We start from the raw sequence: 24,065 nt of genomic DNA on the forward strand, positions 1-24,065 counted from the left end.
ATTTTTGTTCATTTGGGAAAACCTTTATCTCTCCATCTATTTTTGAATGACAGGCTTGCTGGATAAAGGATTCTTGGCTGCATGTTTTTTCTGCTCATCACATTGAAGATTTCCTGCCATTCCTTCCTGGCCGGCCAAGTTTCATTAGATAGGTCTGTAATCACTCTGATAGGTTTCCCTTTGTATGTGAGGGCCCTTTCCTCCCTAGCTGCTTTCAGAATTCTCTCTTTATCTTTATCTTTTGCCAGTTTCACTATGATATGTCGTGCTGAAGGCCGATTCAAATTACATCTTAAGGGGGTTCTTTGTGCCTCTTGAATTTGACTGTCTATTTCGTTTCCCAGATTTGGGAAATTCTCAGTTATAATTTGGTCAAGTATCCCTTCAGGCCCTTTCTCTTTGTCTTCCTCTTTAGGAATTCCTATGAGAGGGATGTTGTTCTGTTTGATTGTATCACTCAGATCTCAAATTCTCCTTTCCTGCTCCTGGATTAATTTCTCTCTCTTTTTTTCAGCTTCCTCTTTTGCTTTAACTATATCTTCTAATTCACCTATTCTTCTCTTTGCCTCATCAATCCTCGAGGTGGCTGCCTCCAGTTTGTTATTCACCTCATCTATAGCCATTTTTAATTCATCACACCTATTTTCATGGTGCCTAGTAATTGTCTCAGTTGATTCTTTCATGTTTTTCTCAACTCCAGTGATTAATTTTATGACAAGTTTTTTAAATTCTTGATCTGGTATGTTGTCTAATCTGCCTTGAGCAGTTCTGTGGGTGTGACTTCCTCCTAGAGGTTCTTCAGGGGAGAGTTTCTTCGTTTTGTCATTTTTGCTAGTTTTCTGTCTCTTGTCACCTTTAGAAAGCTCATTGTGCACTGTGCACCTGTTAATATTTCTCTGTTAACAGAGGCTTATTCACTGTCCAGGGCCTGTCGTTTCAGGAAATATTCTCTTGATGGTGTCTCTCAGCTTCTCTTGTTGTGCCTGTGAGTATTTTATTTCCCTGCTCAGCAATATTTGGGACTCACCGTCATGCACACTTTGGCTTGTTTCTTGGTGTAGTCATAAGAAGGAAAACAGACAGACAAACACAGAGGGAACAGAAGCACACAGACACGCAGACAAATCAAACAAAGAAACACATTAAAAGAAGGAAAGAAAAGAAAGAAAATGGAAAGGAAAGAGATGAAAAGAAGAGAAGAAGAGAAACGGAAAAAAAAGAATAAAAGAGGGTCGGAGACAACAAAGGACAGTGGACAGTCTAAAAGTGTATGATCAGTTGAGGGGAGAGGTAAGGATGGCATACAGGAGAATATATCTGGATTGCAAGAAGGTGAAAGAAAAAAAAGGGAGAAAGAAGAAAGGAAAATAAGGAGTAAGAATTTAAAAGAATCAAGTACATAAAGATAAAAATAGAAAAAATAAATAAAAGGGGATCGGAGACAACAAAGGACAGTAGACAGTCTAAAAGTGTATGACCAGTTGAGGGGAGAGGTAAAGATGAGATACAGGAGAATATATCTGGATGCAAGAAGGTGAAAAAGAAAGGGAGAAAGGAGAAAGGAAAATGAGTAAAAATTTAAAAGAATTAAGTAAAAAAAAGTAATAATAACTAAGAAATAAGTACAGAAAAAGTGAAGAAAAAAATTTTTTTGTATAAGAAAAAGAAAAACAGCAACTCCCCCTCATGGATAGGTGTGGTTTGGTATGACAGGTCTCGGAGGCTGCTCTCAGAGGCTCTGCCTTGGTATCTGCAGAGATTAGAATGGCGGCACACCAAACTCCACTGAACTAAGCACTGTAGGCCACTCTAATGAGTCTGATCTCCTTGGACCGCAGTTGAGCCGAGTTGTATTTTCCAGACCTGCCTCAGTTCAAAGTTCCAGTCCATGCACATTTATGCTACCACAGATGAGATGTATTTGCTTTGGTGGCTGGCTTCTTAGAGGGAGGAATCAGTTTGTCTTGGATCAGTCAGGGATTTCGGCTGCCCCTGCCTGAGGTGAAATGAGCAGCAGGAGGTGAAGTGCACACACCTTCACAGACCCAACTATGGAGTCCCCACCCCCAGCTGGGATCCCAATCGCTATGGGGGAAAAAAAAAGTGAGTCTCTCTTGGCTTCAGACAGCTGTCGCTCAAGGCGCTGTGAGCTGCTGGAAATGAGCTGGAAGCTCCTGCAGCCTAAGCGCATGCCCAGGTCTCCACCGCTGCCAACTCTTTGCCGGGATTGTGTAGGTGTAGGCCCTATTTTTTCCCTGTGGGCACCCGGGATTCAGGATTTGCCCAGCCAATGCAGGGGGTGAGGTGTGCCGTGGAAATGAGGTGCGTTTTCCCGCTCCCAAAATCGAGTTCGAAGTAGCTCCCCTGGTGCCATGGTCGGTGCCGCTGCTGCTGTCACTGCCACTGAGACCACTGATTCCCTGCCGAGATGGCTTAGGGCTGGAAGCTGTTCTTTCCCTTGCACCACCTGGGTTCAGAATTCCAGCTACCCAGCAGTTATCTATGGAGTGAGTTTCTCTCTCCAAGCGCGGCCAATCGTTCCTTACCTCTTCCCCAGCGACAGTACTATGAGCATGTTCAGCCACTCTGTCCCTTCCCTTTGTCTCTCGGGCTCCGCTCTCGTTTGCCCCATGTTGGGCTGGGGCTCCCGCCTCCTCTGCCTGTCTCGAGCTGGCCCGTTTTCAGATCTCCCCAGTTCGCACTCACTCACTCACTCAGGTATCCTTCAGGTTCTCTTCCTTCTGGAGTCCGTATTTTCTCCTTCTGCTCTTGCAGATGAGAGAAATGTCCTTCTCAGTTTGATAGATGGAGCTGACGGAGCTTACAGAGCTCCCTTCCTCTCCGCCATCTTGGCTCCTCCCCTATCCAACGACTCTTTATCCTATTGGTAAGCGAGGGGTTACTGTCTTGTGGCTAAGGGATGGTTGAACACACAGTTCCCAGCCATAATAAGATGAAATTGCCAACAATTCATGGGTCACATATACTCACAGCCTTCCGCGGAAGGCCACATCAGGGCTGGACATAGGAGCAGATTGAAAAACTAAGGTCTGTAGGAGGCAGGCTTTGTAATATCAAGAGGACAGGGGTGTTCCCAGTTTCATGTCTAAAAAATTTAATTACTTAATAGAACTATCTTTTTAAAAAAGTATGACCCAGCCCATCTGTAAAAACAAATGAAAAGGAATTTACTAAGTTTGCATATAAAATGGACATAGAGCACTTGCCCCAAGTAAACCCTTTGTTGGGTTTTTGTTTTTGTTTTTGAGTGCGAGAGAGAGAGGGGATGCCTGTGAGTGTGAATAGGTCTAGGGCAGAGGGGGAGTGAAAGAGAGAATTGTAAGAAGGCTCCATGCCCAGTGCACAGCCTGACACGGTGCTCAATCTCAGGACAGTGAAATCATGACCTGAGCCAAAATCAAGAGTCAGAGGCTAAAACAACTGAGTCACTCGGGTGCCCCCAAGTAAATCCTTTATAAGGAGATGAAAAGCTTAAAAAATATGCTGTTTTTCTTCTCCTTCTTCTTCTTCTTCTTCTTCTTCTTCTTCTTCTTCTTCTTCTTCTTCTTCTTCTTCTTCTTTTAAATATAAGGCATAATCAACATATTAGTTTCAAGTATATAATATAATGATTTGATGCATGTATGCTTGCAAAATGATCAACACAATAATTCTAGGTACCATCTCTCAGTATATAAACTTACAAATTTTTTTCCTTGTGATGTAAACATTTAAGATGTACTCCTTCAGTAACTTTCAAATATTTAGTACATTTTAGACTATAGTCACCATGCTGTACATTATATCCCCATAACATATTTTATAACTAGACATTTGTAACTCTTGACTTTCATCCATTCTGCCCAGTCCCCTAAACCCCTCCCATCTGGCAACCACCAGTCTGTCCTGTGTATCTATAAGTTTTCTTTTATTGTTTTGTTTGTTCATTTGTTTTGATTTTTAGATTCCATATATGTGAAATCATGTGGCAAGATTTCATTCATTTTTATAGATGAGTAGTATTTCATTGTATATATATATATACGTACTACATCTTGTTTATCCTGTGTCCATTGATTGGACACTTAGTTGTATCCATATCTTGACTATAGTCAATAATACTGCAATGAACACAGAGGTGCATATATATTTTTGAATTAGTGTTTTTGTTTTCAGTGGATAAATACCCATAAGTAGAATGACTAGATGGTAGTTCTATTTTTAATCTTTATTTTAAATTTTTTTGAGAAACCTCCATACTGTTTTACACAGTGATTGCACCAATTTATATTCCCACCAACAGTAAATGAGGGTTTCCTTTTTAGCCTTTGTTATTTCTTGTCTTCATTCTAACAGGTGTAAAGTGATATTTCAAAGTGTTTTTTTAAAGTTTATTTATTTTGAGAGAGAGAGAGAGAAAGAGCATGAGCAGGGGAGGGGCAGAAAGAGAGGGAGAGAGAGAGAATCCAAAGCCAGCTCTGCAGTGTTAGCACAGGGCCTCATAAAGAGCTCAAACTCATTACTGGGAGATCATGACCTGAACTGAAACCAAGAGCCAGACACTTAATTGACTGAGCCACCCAGGCATCCCTCAAAGCTATTTTGACTTGTATTTTCCTGATGATTAGTAATGTTGGGCATCTTCTCATCTACTTGTTGGCCATCTTTATGTCTTTTTTTTGGAAAAAATACCTATTCAGATCATCTGAATCCATTTTTTAATTGGATAGTTGGGATTTTTCTTTGCTGTTAAATTGTAAGAGATCTTTATGTATGTTGGATATTAACTCTTCATTGATAACATTTGTAAATATATTCTTCCATTCAGTTGGTTGCCTTTTTGTTTTGTTGGTGGTTTCCTTTAATGTGAAGAAGTTTTATTTAGTTTGATGTAGTCCCACTATTTAGTTTTGATTTAGTTGCCCTTGCTTTTTGAGTCAGGTCAAAAAAAAATCACCAATAATTATATCAAGGAGATTACCGCCTATTTTTCCTTCTTGTTTTGTAGTTTCAAGTTTACATTCAAGTCTCTGATCTATTTTGAGTTAAATTTTGTGTATGGTGTAAAGTAGTAGTCTAGTTTCTTTTGCATGTGGCTTCCAGTTTTCCTAATACCATTTATACTGAAGAGATTGTCCTTTCACCATTGTATTTTATTGGCTTTTTTGTTGTAAATTAAGTGGCCATAAAATTGTGGGTTCATTTCTGGACTCTCTTTTATTTTCTTTTCTCCTCCTCCTCCTTGTCATCATCGTCGTCGTCCTCCTTCTTCATCATCATCATCATCATCATTATCTTCTGTTTTTTATTCTCTTCTTATTATTTTTAGAGAGAGAGGGTGGAAGTAAGTGAGGGTGGGGAGAGGGAGAGAGGGAGAGGAGAAGAAAAGGCATAGAGAGAGAGAGAGAGAGAGAGAGAGAGAGAGAGAGAGGGAGGGAGGGAGGGAGAAGTAGGGAAGTGGGGCTCACCCAGGGCTTGTGTTTTTACACAAAGAAGGGCTACAGCTTACCATAGGTGGGGCTCTTGCTCACCTGATATGGATTTTGAACTCACCAATTGTGAGCCACCCAGGTGCTATTATTATTATTATTATTATTATTATTATTACTGAGCAGCAGCTCATTTTCTTACATATTTCAACATTATGTCTGTTCATCACAGAGCAACATCCCTAGTCATGATATGCTGAAATTGATCCTCATATGCAGAGGAAAAAGAAATGGAATTTATCCAAGGGATACAGAAGTGCTGATGCATATGGGCACACGTACCCCAATGTTCATAGCAGCACTTTCAACAATAGTCAAATCATGGAAAGAGCCTAAATGTCCATCAACTGATGAATGGGTCAAGAAGATGTGGTTTATATATACAATGGAACACTATATGGCAATGAGATAGAATGAAATCTGGCCATTCGTAACAACAATCTGGACCTCAAGAGTGTCATGCTAAGCGAAATATGTCAGGCAGAGAAGGACAGATACCATATGTTTTCACTCATAGGTCTAACAGGGGAAACTTACCAGAGGACCATGGGGAGAGGAAGGAGGGGCCAAGAGTTAGGGAGAGGGAGAGAGGCAAATCATGAGAGACTCTTGAATACTGAAAACAAACTGAGGCTGAAGGGGGATGATGGACATGGAGGAGGGCATTTGTGGGGAAGAGCACTGGGTGTTAATACGGAAACCAACTTGTCAATAAAGTATAAATAAAAAAAGAAATGGAAATTTGATCATTGAAATTAAAGATTCTAGATAGGATATATAAGGGTGACAATTTCTTTACTGAGAATAAGAGGAAATGCTCTTAGTCTACTCTTTGACAGATTTAGTTCAACAAAAGGAGAATTTTCTGAAATAAAAGTACGGCCCTTAAGGCATTCACTCTGTTGCTAAGGGAGGCCAGAAACTCCTCTAGAAATTTCCAGTGACATGATAGACTCACATAGGCCTGGGAATAATGTTCTATTGATGGTAGTGAGGAAAAATAGCTAAGAACTTGAAAAAACCTGTTACACACATTTAAGAATTCTGTACACAAAGCAAAGGATTATGAAAGCTAGAGAGAACCAACCTTAGGAACAGTAGTCATCCCTGAATGTATTTTATACATTTAACTTAAAAATTGAAAGGAAATATTTCAGGGGACAATGGATGATATTATATTATTTCCCTCAACTTTGTGTTTAGATACAGTTTTTTTTTAACATTTATGTATTTTTGAGAGACAGAGACAGATCATGAGCAGGGGAGGGGCAGAGAGAGAGGGACACACAGAATCAGAAGCAGGCTCCAGGCTCTGAGCTGTCAGCACAAAGCCCGACACAAGGCTCCAGCCCAGGAACCGTGAGATCATGACCTGGGCCGAAGTCGGATGGTCAATGGACTGAGCCACCCAGGCACCCCTAGAGACAGTTTTAATTGGATTTATTAGCACAGAAAAGAATTAAGAACCAAAAGAGCAAGGGGAAAAAAGGAGGCTAAAGTGAAGCATTGAAAATGTAGAAAATATTTTAATTTCTAATGAGATAAAATAGTGTTATGGCCCAAGGATATATAGCAATGTACTTTTTTTCATAGTCATTACTTTTTCCTAGGCAGATATATCCTTTTAATTTATTTAATTATTATAGGTAGAATTAATATTAATATTTTTAATCTTTACATTTTGAAAAAGATTTTAAAAAGTATGTTCAATTTTGAATTGCTTCATTCTCTAGAGATTGCCAAATGTTAATCACTTGGTTTTAGTGAAGATTTAACATGACCATTTTATATGTTCATGATCTTTGATTCCATGGTACTTGAGGTAGTACCATAGGGATGTACTTACTTATGTCATTAAGATCTTATAAGGAAACCATACTGTTTGGTTAAAATTATGTACTTATCTTTAATCATTGTCTCTGTTTTATAAATATGTTTCTCATATGTCTCATCTGATTCAAAATGTCTTTCTAGTGCCCTCTTCTTCCCCTGTGCCCTCCTTGTAACCACTAGCCACCAACACCACACCTTTTGAGAAATATTCTTAGCTGAGTGACTATCAGTAGTTATTCAAGCAAATAAATGCCAAAGTGAATCTTGCTCCAAAGAGCTAGTATTTTCCATGTAATTGTGCTTCTCTCTGGTTCTTCTTAAGAAATTACCATAATTTATTTCTCAAGTCTCCAGAGACTCTTCACTCACCTAGTACTATATTACTTTATATATAATTATATATGTGTCAAATTCTGAATGGACATATAGGTGATTGCACCTTTAGGTGTAATCTTTATTAACATATCATGCATTTACATTTATATTAGCACTTTATCCTAATATGTATATCACATATAATCATATATGTGTATTCACATAGGTATTTGCAAATATGTTGATCAAATGTCTATATCATTTGTCATATATGTGTATTCATGTAGATGTTTTAAAATATGCTGATAACCAGTACAGTCATTTAAAAAACAGGGAACTTTGTTTTCTAAATTCCTTGTAATTTTGGCACCATATAAAATAATTTTAACCTTATAAATTTATATCAACTGTATCTTTTCTCTTTGTACTTGCAAACAGGTGTAATCTCTGTCTCTTTTTTTTTAAATAATCTAGTGTTATTATTTTAGGGCTTAAATACAAAAAATATTCTAGCTATGAGTTTTGAAAAGAATCTAGATGTCTAGATTCCCTAAATATGATCTGCCAAGATTGAGGGAAAGCTGAAGCATCTGTACTTTTAACATTTTAGGGACTCTGCTGCAGATATTTCTTGGACCACAATTTGAGTGTTCTGTTCTATACAGTCGTCAGCTAGATCAGTATCAAATGCAATTTATGCATTAAATAACATATCTCTTGATTGCTTTAATAAATATTAGCAGACCCTTCACTGAATTGGATGAGTTGTTCTTACTCTAAGAAGAATGCCAGAATTTAAAAAAAGAACCTACAGTGTTCTATATTTCTTTATATAATTAACTTCATTGCTGTGGGTTGTATTTTCAAATGGAACTCTGAAGTTGTAATTCACACATTGTTCCTATCCAGTATTTCCAATTTATATGTAGCTGAGGAGACTCTGCATGAAATAAAGAAGACATGAGATGCCTAATAACCAACCAGGAGACCCTTGACCTTTTATTTGAATAAGGGGGTTTCAAAGGCAATAATCAAAGAAAGTTCTGCATAGAACTCCTTCAAAAGACACCTCAAAAAATGGAGAGTTAATAGCAAAAGTATCCCTAAAACTGACAAGATGCTATCCAGGTCTGAGATATTACTTCATTCCTTGGTTGTGTGAGGGAAATAATTGCTCAATGAAACTTGGAAAACTAGTTTTCCTCTAAGACTGATACTCTGACAGGCCTCATAATATTTGGATGTGTGCCTTGAATCTTCTATTTTTTTTTCAATTAGTAATATATCTAAAATAAATTCAAAGGGTTAAAAAATAGAGACAGAAGTAATTTTCTGTTTTGTTCCTGTACACAGACCTCTAGATCTCTTTCTTAGAGAATTCTGCCATTAGGCATTTCATATGTATATATCCCGATTCTATTGAGTACTGTGGTGTGTGTGTGTGCGTGTGTGTGTGTGTGTGTGTGTGTGTGTGTGATGGGGCAGAGGAAGAATATATGTAAATGTAGGTCAGGAAATTCCCTTGATTTTTAATTAGCAGAAGTCATTGTATTAAAAAGTGTCTTAGTGCCTCAGTTAATGTCACTGAGAAGCATATTTACCACCAGAGAGTGACTGAAATACCAGAAGATATATAATATATTCTTCAAGTAAGCATGCGTTCTCTCAGGGGAAAAACGGAAGTTTTAAAGCAGATCCTGCTTTCAGCAGACAACAGAAATTTACATGAGAGTGAATTTTAACATAATGAAAATTACCAGAGTTTTAAGATGCCTCTTGAGATTGTGGAAACACTGATAACCAATCACTTGTTCTGGCAGAGTAAAATCAATGAGTACCCTAATGTAGTAATGTGTTTGGAAGGCAAGTTGGAAGTAAAAGGAGAAATTGCTTCCCTTGACCCCATCATGAAAGTTCTCTGTAATATCTAGTGAAAAAGATTTTAGAAAGATAAAAAATAATAATGGCCCCAAAGGGACAAAGTTCATAACTGATTATTGAATGAGAATGACTTTGAAAATAAAACTTTAATGGAATACCGACTATTTGTTAGATACCACTCCAGTGTTATGAAAAACACTAGAGGAATTTTCATTATATTTAGGAAAGTAGTATGTGTGAACAAGTAATCTTTGTATCTGTTTAGAAGGTGAGGCCATCCTAAGTGGAATCTGGGAATTGTCCTCTTTTCAGATTAAAAGCTACTCTATCCTTTTTGCAAAGTCCAGTAGTAGCTCGTTCAGGTTGAAGATCGCTGGCAGCAGGTAGATGAATAGTGTTCACTGTTCGGATGAGCTCCTTGAGCACATATCAAATGTCAAGAATTTTAGTTCCTTTTTGGGCTATACTGTTAGCCCTTCCCAACAGCTCATGTAACTAATTTTTAGTAAAGTTATGAATAATTGAGTGGTGTTTGGTCATTAGAAGAAATCACAAGTATATCATCTTAGGTAAAATTTCTAATTTTCTAATTTAGGTAAAATTGCATGTATGGGCATGTGTGTCTCTGTTACTATGTTAACGCGATGAAACTTTTATTTAAAAAAAGACTATATGGTTTTGAATCCAATAAAACTGTAAGCCTTGTCCAGGTTAACAACTGATTGAGAGGTAGACAGGAAACATGATAAAAATAACAGTTTCATTCTTCGTGAAAGCAAAGTTGGAATCCATAGCTTAAATCCATAGGTAGAATGGGCCTGTTCTCCAACATTAGACCAGGTAAATTTTTTCCATCTAGTCATTGATTGGTTGGGCATCCACATTCTTCATCTATAAGGGCAGAACCTTTACCGCAATGGACCAGAGCGCTCTGGAATGCATGCATCCTGTTGAGCTAGTTAGAGAGCCCTGAGGGGACTGCGCTGTTTTCCCTGTTCCTTCTTTCAAGTGCACCAATCAGATAATTTATTTTTTCTCCTTCCTAGGAAGTGGATTTCAGATCTGAGGCAAGTACAGTTGCACAGCATTGTATTCTATTAGAATTAAGGAAGTTTAAGGACAAATGGGATCTTGTTCAGAGGAATGATAACCCAGTTTGTCCTACTGGATAAATTTAGGGCACGAGCATCCCCAAATGATAAAATCTACAATTGATCATGAACCCTAGTGATAATAAATACATATCTTCTTACATATATACATATGCAGAGATGTACATACTTAAATGAGAAAGGGGGAAAGGGGAAGACACTTTTTTTTGGTCAAAGATGTGCTAGATATAAACGTATATGGAATGATAGAATTGGAAATTCAGTGTTAATAACTGATTCAGAAAAAGGCCATCAATTAAATGCTAAAATCATTGTATTAGTGATTATTGAGGAACAAGATCTTCAAATGTTGGCAAAAACTCCAGCATACGGTAGCAAAGCGATAATGCACATTTATGGTGGCCAGAACTGGCGGTCATTATCCGAGCCAGATGAGTACACCTCCAGTTGGTTATCACTAATAGTAAGGCACAGTGATAATGCTTACTTTCTCCTATGACGCAACATGAAGAATATCATCTGTAACGTATTCCTGCTAATGTTATCCTGAACATTCCAAGTTTTAGCAAAAGGAAGAAAGAGGAATGAAGGGAAGATGGGAGTGAGTGATGAAAACAGGAACAGAGAGGAAGCAGTACAGGAAGAAGGAAGGAAGGGTTATTTTATCATTCTGTTTCTGCCCCACAACTATTTGTTTCTCTTGAATTATTTGTATATACTTCACCCACACATGCAGCTACAGTTTTGGTTTTTTTGTTTTGTTTTCTTCTGTTGGCTATTCTGTGTAGAATTTCTTACTTTTAGAAGCTAGCACATTTCAAGTAGTAATTCAAAACTTTGTATTAATACTAGTAATAATATTAATGGGGTTTATAAGTAAATATTCTCTTGTAATTTTTCTGGCAAGGGCTAATTAGTCAACACATTCCTGAAAAATGCATTGGCTTTTTATTTTTATTTTTATTTTTTATATAGTTTATTACCAAGTTGGTTTCCATATAATACCCAGTGCTCTTCCCACAAGTGCCCCTCTCCATGACCATCACCCCACCTCCCTTTTTAGCCCTCAGTTTGTTCTCAGCATTCAAAACTCTTTCATGATTTGCCTCACTCCCTCTCCCCAACTCTTTCTCCCCTTTTCCCATTCCCATGGTCACTCCTGTTAGACCTATGAGTGAAAACATATAGTATCTGTCCTTCACTGCCTGACTTATTTCACTTAGCATGACTCCCTCGAGGTCCATCCACTTTGCTACAAATGGCCAGATTTCATTGTTTCTCATTGCCGTGTAGTATATATATGTATGTGTATGTGTATATATATGTATATGTATATATATATGTATATATATACACATACATACACACACCACATCTTCTTGATCCATTCATCAGGTGATGGACATTTAGTCTCTTTCCATGATTTGGCTATGGTTGAAAGTGCTGCTATGAACATTGGGGTACATGTGCCCCTATGCATCAGCACTTTACAGAAGTGCATTGGTTTTTTTAAATAGAAATTTACATGGTATGTATCATAGGTATTCAATACACAAACTTCATGTACAAAATTACATTTATATGAAAAGCTAGTTAATACACTGAAGGCCACTCAAGAGCTATGCTAATTAAAATGATGCTGTCTTATAGAACAAAATGGTTTATCCATAGCTACACAGGCTAACAGTTATAGGAAACTGGTTTGTAAACAGGGCCATCATCAGTAGGATTTTAAAGGGTTTGCTATTTTTTTTGATAATTAATTCTTAGAATTTCCAGTCTCAGATCCTAGAAGGACAGCCACATGTAGTTTCCTATTTCTGTTTGCCTATATTCATACAAAAAGGGGAAGTATAAATTTATATTAGTAAAATATAGCATTAATTTGTTTTTCTCTGTCAGTTCTTAGAAACTGTCTTTTTCCTTGATGAACATTATGATGCCATTATAAAAAAACTGCTCTCTCAAGATTTAAAGCAAATTAGGTTTACAATTAGGTGATTGTATTTCCAAATGCCAAAAGTAATTTGCCCTGACAGGAGGAATTTTCTCCCATAGACAAATGTTCAAGTTCTTCCATTGTTTAATGGCAAAATAAATAGAAAATTTCTCTTTTTGTACCTGAATATACTTTATTTAGCTTCCTTTCATCTGCTGTGCAAATGCTTTTGTAAAACTGTATCCCATGGCAACCCCCAATGGCATTTTAGCTCTCTGTCTCCCAAGTGAGCTCCTCTCCCCCAGGGAAGCCACCTTAGCACTTTAAGGACAAGCATTTTCAGTAATTTGGAAAGGGCTTGGTTTTTGAGAATGCCCTCTGCAGTTTCCATTGTATAGATATTGCATATACATTCCTGTATACTTACAAGAAGGCACTTGATTTTCTCATGGTATGTGAATCATGTTTAAAACCCAAAGAAGAGAATGAGTCATGTTGTTTTATGAAATCATTACTTTCCTGTCTGCAGACAAAGAAATGACAGATAATCATTTTTTAAAATCAATGCAAAGGAAGTCTTCTAGAATGTTAAATGAAATAAAGCCTTATAAATTTTAAATTTTAGTGGGCACAAAAGCTCTCAAGTCCATTTATTTCTATTTATAATATGCAACTATATCAATTAACTTGTTAATTTACACTGAGAGACTTATGGCACACTGAAAAGAACAGTGAGCCAAAGTCAGCCAATCTGGGATCTTTTCCAGCAGGGCCCACTTACTGCCAAAGTGTTTGGAAATAATTTAATCTCTCCAAGCCTCAATTTTCTGGTGTAGAGAATGGGAAAAACCTCACAAGGTGTTGTGAAGATAATAAAAGATTCTTATAAGAATTCCTCATTTATGACAAAGCACTATGCAGAATTTATTATACACTGTACTCCAACATTTTATTATTGTGAGTATTTTCTATATATAGACAATGATACTGTAGCTTGAGGCACATTTATTTTAAACAGTGAAATGCAGTGAAATTCTAAATGAAATCATTGTTGGTATTTAAAAATTTGAGTAAGAAAGAAACAATAAAGTGCCTCCTGAATAATTTTTCTTAGGAAACTATAACACTCCATAACGTTTTTGAATTTGAATTTAAAATTTGAATTTAAAATGGCTTTTGTTCCTTTGACTATACATCCATATTTTAATAATTTTTCAAAGCTTAATTGCTTTGAAAGATACTTTAACATTCTATTGTATAAAACACTCTGAAGAAACTAAAATTCAAATATGCTGAAAAATATGTTTATTTAAAGAATATCTTACTCTGTTTTTCCTTCCAGATTTTATTATTGATGCTTAAATTTAAAATGATAATGCTTATAAAAGTAATGTTTGACTTTTGCAAGCTAATAAATCTTACTCAAAACATTATTATAATTTATTGCAAATGCTTTTACAAAACTCTGGGTTTTAAATTACAAGTAGACTTGATCAAAATTTGGTAACATACTTTCTAAAATAAATGTAATGATTTTATAAAAAATTTAAAACTAGAAATTTTATTTAGAATAGGAGTTTATTAAAGACCATTCAACATTTGATTGTATTTACTGATATTGAAGAAACCTTGGGGAAAAAATCTACATTGAGCCAACATTTATGTATAATAAAAATGATATAATAAAAAATACATACATAATAAAATCATATAGTCAACTAATTTGAAGAAAGGTGAAGATAAGTCAGTGGAAATGCATAACACTCTGATTTTCAGTGACCATCTCTCTGAGACTTTGCCATCCTTTTGGATAATTTATTCTCAGATAATTTATTTCAGATACCAAATTAGAAGTAAAGTCTCAAATAGATTTCTATCTTTGCTTAAGTACAATTATACAAAATAGGAAGGTACAAATTTATACTGCTAGAATACATTGACTTATTTTTATTAACCAGCTCTTTGAACTCTGTTTTTTTAAATGAGTGTTATCAACCTACTATAAAACTGCTTTATTAGAATTTAAAAAATTTAATGTTTATTATTTTTGAGGGAGTGCAAATGGGAGAGGTGCAGAGAGAGTGGGAAAGGAGGATCTGAAGTGGTCTCTCCACTCACAGCAGTGAGAATCATGAGATCATGACTGGAGAGGAAGTCAGACACTCAACCAACTGAGCCACCCAGGTGCCCCAGATTTACAATTTTGAATTTGTATTTTTAAATGACAGATTACAGTTATTGTAACAAGAGTTCTTCCCTCATCTTAATCACTACTATTCTGTTGTAGGACACAAAAATGCATATTCTGGGTTGGCTATTATTTTGCTAAAATAACCCTGTGAGCTCCTCTGTGCCAAATTCCTCTCCTATTCCTCCTGGAGCCTTTTAGTTCAGAGAAATATTTAAAAATCTCAGGCCCTACACTCTTTACCTTTCCCTTCTTTCCCTTTTCTTTACATCTTAAATAATCCAGTTCAACGCTAATAGGGGAACCAAACAAGGTAGGCATTTATATGGAGTGGGTGTTGAGCTGTGAGACAACAGACAAAGGTGTTGGGAGTTGAAGGAGGGTAAAGAGGGAGCGTACCTGGGGAGGAGGTGCCTCTTATAATTGGCCTCTGATAGTGGTGAACAGGGCAGCTACATGAAGGACGTAATCCCATGCTGGTTTTTGGAGCTCAGGAAGGGAAAGTTCCCCAAGGGGAAGTGGATCACATGACATTGTGCATATTGTTTCTTGTTTGCAGAAGATTATTTTTAGTGTAGTGGGATTGCTAGGTCAATGGGTATATCCTTGGACAATTTTTAGAGTATTGCAGATATTTTACCTTTCTGAGTTTTCATCAGCAATGTTTATGTGTGCTACATTGCTTGCTTATTGCTCTGCCCCAGAGTGTTCTCATTTTTGCCAATACGATAGATGAGAAATGGTATCTTAGGATATTTTTAATTTTTTAAAATTATGAGTACATGAGCATCATTTCATGTATTTAATGGTCATTTGTAAATAGAAATACCTTGGAGATAACTGCAGGTTTGGTTCCAAACCACCATAACAAAACAAATATCTGAAGAAAATAAATTTTTTGGTTTCCTGGTGTATATAAAAGTTATTACATCAGGCTATAGTCTATTAAGTTTTTAATAGCATTATGTCTGAAAGAACAATGCATATAACCTGATTTAAACTTACTTTATTCCTAAAAAATGCTAACCGTCATCTCAGCTTTCAGCAAGATAATCATCATAATCTCTTTGCTGGTGGAAGGTCTTGCCTTGATGTTGATGGTTCTTGTGTTATCAGGACGGTGGTAACTGAAGGTTGGGGTGCTGAGACAGACTTAAAAAATAAAAGACAACAGTGGGGTTTGACTCTTCCTTTCACAAATGATTTCCCTATAGGGTGTGATGCTGTTTGATAGCATTTTACCATTGTAGAACTTTTTTCACAATTGGAGTCAACCTTCTCAAACCGGGCTGCTGCTTTTTCAACTAAGTTTATGTAATATTCTGAATCCTTTGTTATTATTTCAACAATCTTCACACTGTCTTCACCAGGAGTAGATTCCATCTCAAGAGACCACATTTTTTTGCTCAGCCATAAGAATCAAATCTTCATTCTTTCCAGGTTTATGTTAAGATCCCAGCAATTTAGCACCATCTTTAGGCTTCACCTCTAATTCTAGTTTTCTTACTGTTTCCTTTACATCTGCAATTACTTCCCCCATTGAACTCCTCAAAGTCATCCATGAGGGTTGAAATCAACTTATTTCAAACTTCAATTCATGTTGATATTTTGACCCCTTCCCATGAATCATGAGTGTTTTTAATGGCATCTAGAATAGATTAACCATTTCCAGAAGATTTTCAATTTATTTTTCTCAGATCCATCTAAACTGTCTGAGGTAGCTACAGACTTACAAAATGTATTTCTTAAATAAGAAGACTTGAAGGTTACAATTATTACTTGATCCATCAGCTGAAGAATGGATATAGTGTTAGCAGGCATGAAACAACATTAATCTTGTTGTCCTTCCCATCAGAGCTCTTCGGTGACCAGGTACATTGTTAATGAACAGTTATATTAAAGAAAGAATCTTTTCTTTCCTGGTTTTGAGCCATAAGTTTCAACACAGATTAAAATATTCAATAAATCATGTTTAAACAGATGTGCTGTCATTCAGACTTTGTGGTTCCGTTTATAGAACACAGGCATAGATTTCCCATAATTCTTTTTTCTAAGTTTATTTATTCATTTTAAGAGAGAGAGAATGAACGAATGAATGAATGAGGGCAGGAGAGGGGCACAGAGAGAGTGGGAGAGAGAGAATCATAAGCAGGCTCTGTGCTGTCAGCATGGAGCCTGACGTGGGGCTTGAACCCACAAACTGCAAGATCATGACCCAAGCCAAAATTGAGTAGGATGCTTAACAGAGTGAGCCACCCAGGTTCATTATTCTTAAGGTCCCTAGGATTATCAGAATGATAAATGAGCACTGACTTCAACTTAAAGTCACCTGCTGCCCATTCTTTGAAACTTTGAGACCAGGCATTGACCTCTACTTTCTAGTTATGTAAGTCCCAGATGGCAGCTTTCCCCCAATATACATCTGTTTGTCTACATTGAAAATCTGTTGTTCAGAGTAGCCACCTTCGTTAGTTAGGTAGATCTTCTAGATAACTTGAAGATCAGTTTCATCAGTATTTGCTGCTTTGCCTTGGACTTTTGTTTTATGGAGTTGGCTTTTTTCCTTACCCTCATGAACCAAACTCTGCTAGCTTCAGACTTTTCTTTTGTATCCTTCTTACCTCTTTCAGTCTCCATAGTATTGAATAAAGTTGGGTCTTTGCTCTGGATTCGACTTTGGCTTAAAAGAATATTGTGGCAGACATGATTTCTCTCCAGATCACTAAATCTTTCTCCAGTCAGCAATAAGGCTGTTTGTTTGTTCTTTTTTAATCATTTGTGTGCTCAATAGGGTAGCACTTTTTAGTTCCTTCAAGGACTTTTCCTTTGCATTCACAACTTGGCTAGTTGATGCAAGAGGTCTAGTTTTTGGCCTATCTTGGCTTTTTACATGCTTTTCTTACCTAGCATTTGATTTAAAGTGGGAAGTGTGTACCTTTTTTTCACTTGAACATTTAGAGGCTATGGCAGGGTTCGTAATTGGTCTAATTCCAATAATGTGTCTCAGAGAATAGGGAGGACCTAGGAGAGAAAGTGAGACTAGGGAATGGTCTGTCAGTGGAGAAATCAGAACAAAGTATTTATGAAGTAAGTTTTCAGTCTTATATGGGCACGTGTGGTTCATGGCCTCAAAACAGTTACAATAGTAACATTAAAGGTCACTGATCACCTTAAACCATAACAAATAAAATAATAACAAAAAGTTTAAAATATTGAAAAAATACCAAAATATGACACAGAGACAATAAAGTGAACAAGAGCTGTTGGAAAAATGACACCAAGAGACCAGGACAACACAGGGTTCCCGTGTACCTTCAGTTTGTAAAAAACTCAGTATCTGCGAAGCACTATAAAGTGAAGCACAGTAAAATAAGGCATTCCTATATCTTTTCATGTGAATTCTCTGTTCATGCCTTTTGGCCATTCATATTTTAATTTAAGTATAATTAATAAACAGTTATATTAGTTTCAGATGTACAATATAATGATTCAATAATTCTGTACATTTCTAAGTGCTGATCAGATAAATTTATTCTTAATACTTTGTATCTATTTTTCACCCATGCCCCACACCCACTTACTCTCTGGAAGCCATTAGTTTGTTATTTGTATTTGAGTCTGCTTTTTTGTTTGTCTCTTTTTTAATTTGTTCATTTGTGTTTCTTAAATTGCACATATGAGTGAAGAACGTGGTATTTGTCTTCCTCTGACTGACTTATTTTATATAGCATTATACACTCTAGGTTGTCCGCATTGTTGCAAATAGCAAGATCTCATTCTTTGTAATGACTGAGAAATATCCCATCGCACATGGACACCACAGCTTCTCTTATTCATTCAAGCGAATAGACACTTCCGTTGCTTCCCTTTCTTGGCTATTATAAATGATACTGCAATAAGCAGTCCATATACCTTTTTGAATTTGTGTTTTCATTTTCATTGGGTAAATATCTAGTAGTGTGATTATTGGATTGTAAGGCATTATAATTTTAATTTTTTGAGGAAATTCCATACTGTTTTCCACAGTAACTGCATGAGCTTTCATTCCCATCAACAGTGCAAGAGGGTTCCTTTTTTCTCCACATCCTCACTAATGCTTGTTGTTCTTGTGTTTTGGATTGTAGTTCATGCCATCAGTTGCATTTCAGTTTTGTTGATTGTTTCTCTTGCTGTGCAGAGGTTTTTTTTATCTTGATGAAGTCCCAATAGTTTATGTTTGCTTTGGTTTCCCTTGCCTCCAGAGACCTGTCTAGGAAGAATTATTGTTACTCTAGCTGGGATTAAAGAGGTTGCTGCCTATGTTCTCCTCTAGGATTTTTGTTTTCTGTCTCACATTAGGTCTTTCACCCATTTTGAATTTATTTTTGTGTATGGTGTAAGAAAAGTAGTTCTGTTTCATTCTTTTGCATGTTGTTGTTCAGTTTTCCCAACACCATTTGTCGAAGAGACTGTCATTTACCCATTGTGCATTCTTGCCTGCTTTGCCATAGATTAATTGACCATAAAAATGTGTTTTTTTTTTTTCTGGACCCTATTCTGTTCTATTCCTAAAACTATAAAATTCCTAGAAAAAAACATAGGCAGTAATTTCTTTGTCCGCTCTGGCAAGGGAAACAAAAGCAAAATTAAACAACTGAGACTACACTACAGTAAGAAGTTTTATTTTTTAAATAAGAAGCTTTTGTACAGCAAAGAGAACTATTGACAAAAGAAAAAGGCAACTTATTGAATGAAAGAAGATATTTGCAAATGATATATCTGGTAAGGGGTTGATACCCAAAATATATAAAGAACTTTTACAACTCAGTACCAATATGAAATTGAAAGAGGACATGAACAGATATTTTTCCAAAGAGGACTCATAGCTAACAGACACATAAAGAGATTTTCTTTTTTAAAAAAAATTTTTTACATTTATTTATTTTTGAGAGATAGAGTGAGACAGAGCACGAGTGGTGAGGGGCAGAGAGAGAGAAGGAGACACAGAATCTGAAGCCGGCCCCAGGCTCTGAGCAAGTGTTCAGCACAGAGCCTGACATGGGGCTCGGACCCACAAACTGTGAGATCATGACCTGAGCTGAAGTCGGACACTTGACCAACTGAGCCACCCAGGCACCCCTGTTTAAAAACTTCTTTTTTACATTTATTTATTTTTGTGAGAGCATAGAGAGATTTTCAACATCACTTATCATCATGGAAATGCAAATCAAAACTACAATGAGATACTACCTCCCACTTATCAGAACGGCCAAAATTAACAACCAAAGAAACAACAGATGTTAGTGAGGATGTAGAGAAAAGGAAACTCTCTTACAATGTTGGTGCAAAAACAGACTGGTGTAACTACTCTGTAAAACAGTAGGCTCCTCATAAAGTGAAAAATAGAATATGCTATAATCCAGTAATTGCACTACTAGGTAATTGCACTACCTAAAGGGTGCAGGAGTGCTAATATGAAGGGGTGAATGCACCCTGATGTTTACATTATGGAAACAGCCCAAATGTCCATTGACTGATATATAGATAAAGAGGTGGTATGTATCTATATGCATACACACACACACACACACACACACACACACAAACACAGGAATATTACTCATCCATCAAAAATAATGAAATTTTGCCATTTGCAAAGATGTGGATGGGCCTAGAGTGTATTGTGCTTAGTAAAATAAGTCAGTCAGAGAATGATACTATATGATCTCACTCATGTGGAATTTAAGAAACAAAACAGATGAACATAGGAGAATGGAAAAAAAAGGGGAGGCAATCCATAAGAGACTCTTAATGATAGAGAATAAACTGAGGATTGCTGGAGGGGTGGGGTGAAGGATGAGCTAAATGTGTGATGGGCATTAAGGAGGGCACATTTTTTGTGATAAGCCTTGGGTTTTATAGTTAAGTGATGAATCAGTAAATTCAACCTCTGAGACCAATATGCTGTACATTAACAAAGTAAAATTTAAATAAAAACTTAACAAAGAATGAATGTTGAATGACAAAAATATTTTCAGCACTTAAGATGATCATAAGGGGGGTGTGCCTGGGTGGCTCAGTCGGTTAAGCATCAGGCTTCGGCTCAGGTCATGATCTCACTGTTTGTGGGTTTGAACCCTGTGTCAGGTTCTGAGCTGAGACACTTGAGACATCGGCTGTATTTGCAGGGGGTTAGGAAAACAGTGGAATGAGAGATGCAAACCCGGGGGAGAGCACCCAGGCACTGCAGGTGCCGGACCCCTAGAACTCCTCACTCTCATCCTCGCTGTCCATGGACTCTGTTCCCTCTTCCTTGTAATCCTTCTCCAGGGCAGCCAGGTCTTCTTGGGCCTCAGAGAACTCCCCTTCCTCCATGCCCTTGCCCACGTACCAGTGCACAAATGCTTACTTGGCATACATCAGGTCAAACTGGTGGTCGAGGCATGCCCAGGCCTTGGCGATGGCTGTGGTATGGCTCAGCATGCACACTGCCCGCTGGACCTTGGCCAGTCTCCCCCGGGCACCACTGTGGGCAGCCGGTAGTTAATGCCAACCTTGAAATCCGTGGGACACCAGTCCACAAACTAGATGGTGCGCTTGGTCTTGATCGTGGCAATAGCCGCATTCACATCCTTGGGTACCACTTCTCCGCCGGTAGAGCATGCAGCAGGCCATCTATTTGCCATGGCGGAGGTCACACTTGACCATCTGATAGAGGGTTCAAAGCAGGTGTTGGTGATCTCTGCCACGGACAACTGCTCATCATCAACCTTCTCGGCTGAGACGATGGGGGAGTAGGTCACCAGGGGAAAGTGGATGCGGGGGTAGGGCACCAGGTTGGTCTGGAACTCTGTGAGGTCCATGTTGAGGGCCCCATCGAAGCGCAGGGAGGCAGTGATAGACCACACGATCTGGCTGATGAGCCGGTTGAGGTTGGTGTAGGTGGGGTGCTCGATGTCCAGGTTGTGGCGGCAGATGTCATAGATGGCCTCGTTGTCCACCATGAAGGCGCAGTCCTTTTTCTCCATAAGTCTATTTATATGATGATTTATATGAATGGATTTCCTAATATTGAACCATCCTTGCATTTCTGGAATAAATCTCCCTGTAATAATGCATTAAATTTTAAAAGGAACAATTAGATTCTGCTTATTAATATTATACTTAGTGATTTTTTTAATGACCTATGGATTAGACATTTTAATAGACCTATAGATTATAGCTTTCTTATGTAGTACAACTTAATCAAACATTGGTATTATATTCACCTAATAAAAATAGTTACAAATGTTATGTTGTGTCTTCTCAAAAACAGTTTAAATAGCATTGACATTATTTGGTTTTTGACGATTTGATTGATTTTGTTTGTAAAAATATTTAAGTCTGGATATTTGGTGTGTAGTATTTGTTTTATAACTTTATTCCTTTTGTAGAAGTGGGTCCACTTAAACTTTGTTTCCTGCTGCTGTCAATTTCTGTAACATGTTTTCTTATGGAATTATACATTTCAGTTAGAGTTTCTGATTCATTTTGCATATACTTGTGCAAAATGTGTTAGTAGTTCTGAACATCATCAGTTTCATAGGTTATTGCATTGTTCTTACTTATCAGTTGGTGTTATTATGATTTCCATCATCTGTTCATTAGTTTAGCTCATGGTTTTGATGTTTTTATTAATTTTTTTCTGAAAGGATAATTTATTATTACTTCTTTACAAAATGTTTAACCTAAGTGTCTTTATATTCATTTATTTTTCTTTATTTTGGTTTACTTTTTTCTGAATCTGTTGAATTTAATATTTGATTCATTTAAACATTTTTTACTTTTTTTTGTAACTTTATTTTTTTAGAATATAACACTATTTTTTAACATATGCAATTATTTTTCATCATTTACAATACAGTAGTTACAATGACACTCCAAATGGATAAGCAAAGTAAAAAAATCAAAACCCCAACATCTATTTCATGTAATTAGTAAACATTTTTTAAAAATTTGTACTGATCTATGTATTTAATGATATCAATTTCCTCTGATGTTCTTATTATAAATGATTTGTTTTGACATCCTGAGATATCACATTATTTATTTTTTAATATTTTAATTTTGGAAACAAATGATCACTTCAAATGTTGAATTGATTAAATAAGTTTTTAAAAACTTTGAGTGATGGAGATTTTAGTAATTTTTGTTATTATTTTTTTAGTTTTATTGGATTGTGTCTAAGGAGTATTATTTATATTATTTCTTCTCTAACAAGTGCTAAGATTTTTTGAAGATCTGCTGTGCAGCTAATTTGTATTGGTATGAAGACTTCTCCCTGAATCCACTTGAATTTGTTTATTTTGAAAGTGGTTGTGGTGTTATTTCTTTTAGGTATTTCTAACTCATATCTTTATTGTGATTTTTGGCCTTTATCACTGTAAGATGTTATTTATGTGCTTTTTGTTTTGTTGCTTGTTTTCATGTTTTGGATCTGAATTTTACTTTCTTTTATTAGAATTGAAAATTACTACATTTGACTGGCAGATCATTTATTTGCTTTGGTTAGAATACTTGTGTATCCTTTATATATTTTGCTTTTTTGAATCGATTTTATCAGTGCTTCTTATAATCAGAATAGAATTCAATTTTGCTTTAAAAAATTAAAGGTGAAGGGTATCTGGGTGGCTCAGTCGGTTAAGTGTCTGGCTTTGGCTCAGGTCATGATCTCGCGGTTTGTGGGTTCGAGCCCCATGTTGGGCTCTGTACTCAGAGCCTGGAGCCTGCTTCAGATTCTGTATCTCCCTCTCTCTCTCTGACCCTGCTCGCACTGTCTCTCAAAAATAAATTAAATAAATAAATAAATAAATAAATAAATAAATAAATAAATAAAAACTTAGAAAAAAATTAAAGGTGAGGGGCACCTGGATGTCTTAGTCAGTTAAGAATCCGAGTCTTGGGTTTAGCTCAGGTCATGATCTCATGATTGAAGAGGTTGAGCCCCACGTTGAGCCCTGTGCTGGCAGCATGGAACCTGCTTGAGATTCTCTCTCTTCCCCTCTCTCTGCCCCTCCTCCACTCAGGCTGTCTTTGTCTCTCTCAAAATAAATGAATATACTTAAAAAAATAAAAGGTGAATTAAGAATGTTTATATTTATTGAAATCATTGACATATTTGTTTTCAGCTCCATCTTACAAAATTGAGTTATTTTTTGTATTATATTTTACATTACTGTTTTATTCATTAGGTTTTCTGTATGCTGTACTATTTTGTAATTCTTTTATTTAGCAAGATATACAACTTTGTTCTAACACTTATGTTCATACTTGTTACAGTTCCCTCACTA

General features: G+C 36.5%; 1 pseudogene; it reads right to left on the reverse strand.

Moving 5' to 3' along the window:
- Nucleotides 1-20,997: 20,997 nt before the first annotated feature.
- LOC115301012 lies at nt 20,998-21,764 on the reverse strand (annotated as a pseudogene).
- Nucleotides 21,765-24,065: the final 2,301 nt, after the last annotated feature.

This window comes from Suricata suricatta, chromosome 1 (genome assembly GCF_006229205.1).
Source record: "Suricata suricatta isolate VVHF042 chromosome 1, meerkat_22Aug2017_6uvM2_HiC, whole genome shotgun sequence".
In the NCBI taxonomy this organism is placed as follows: domain Eukaryota; kingdom Metazoa; phylum Chordata; class Mammalia; order Carnivora; family Herpestidae; genus Suricata; species Suricata suricatta.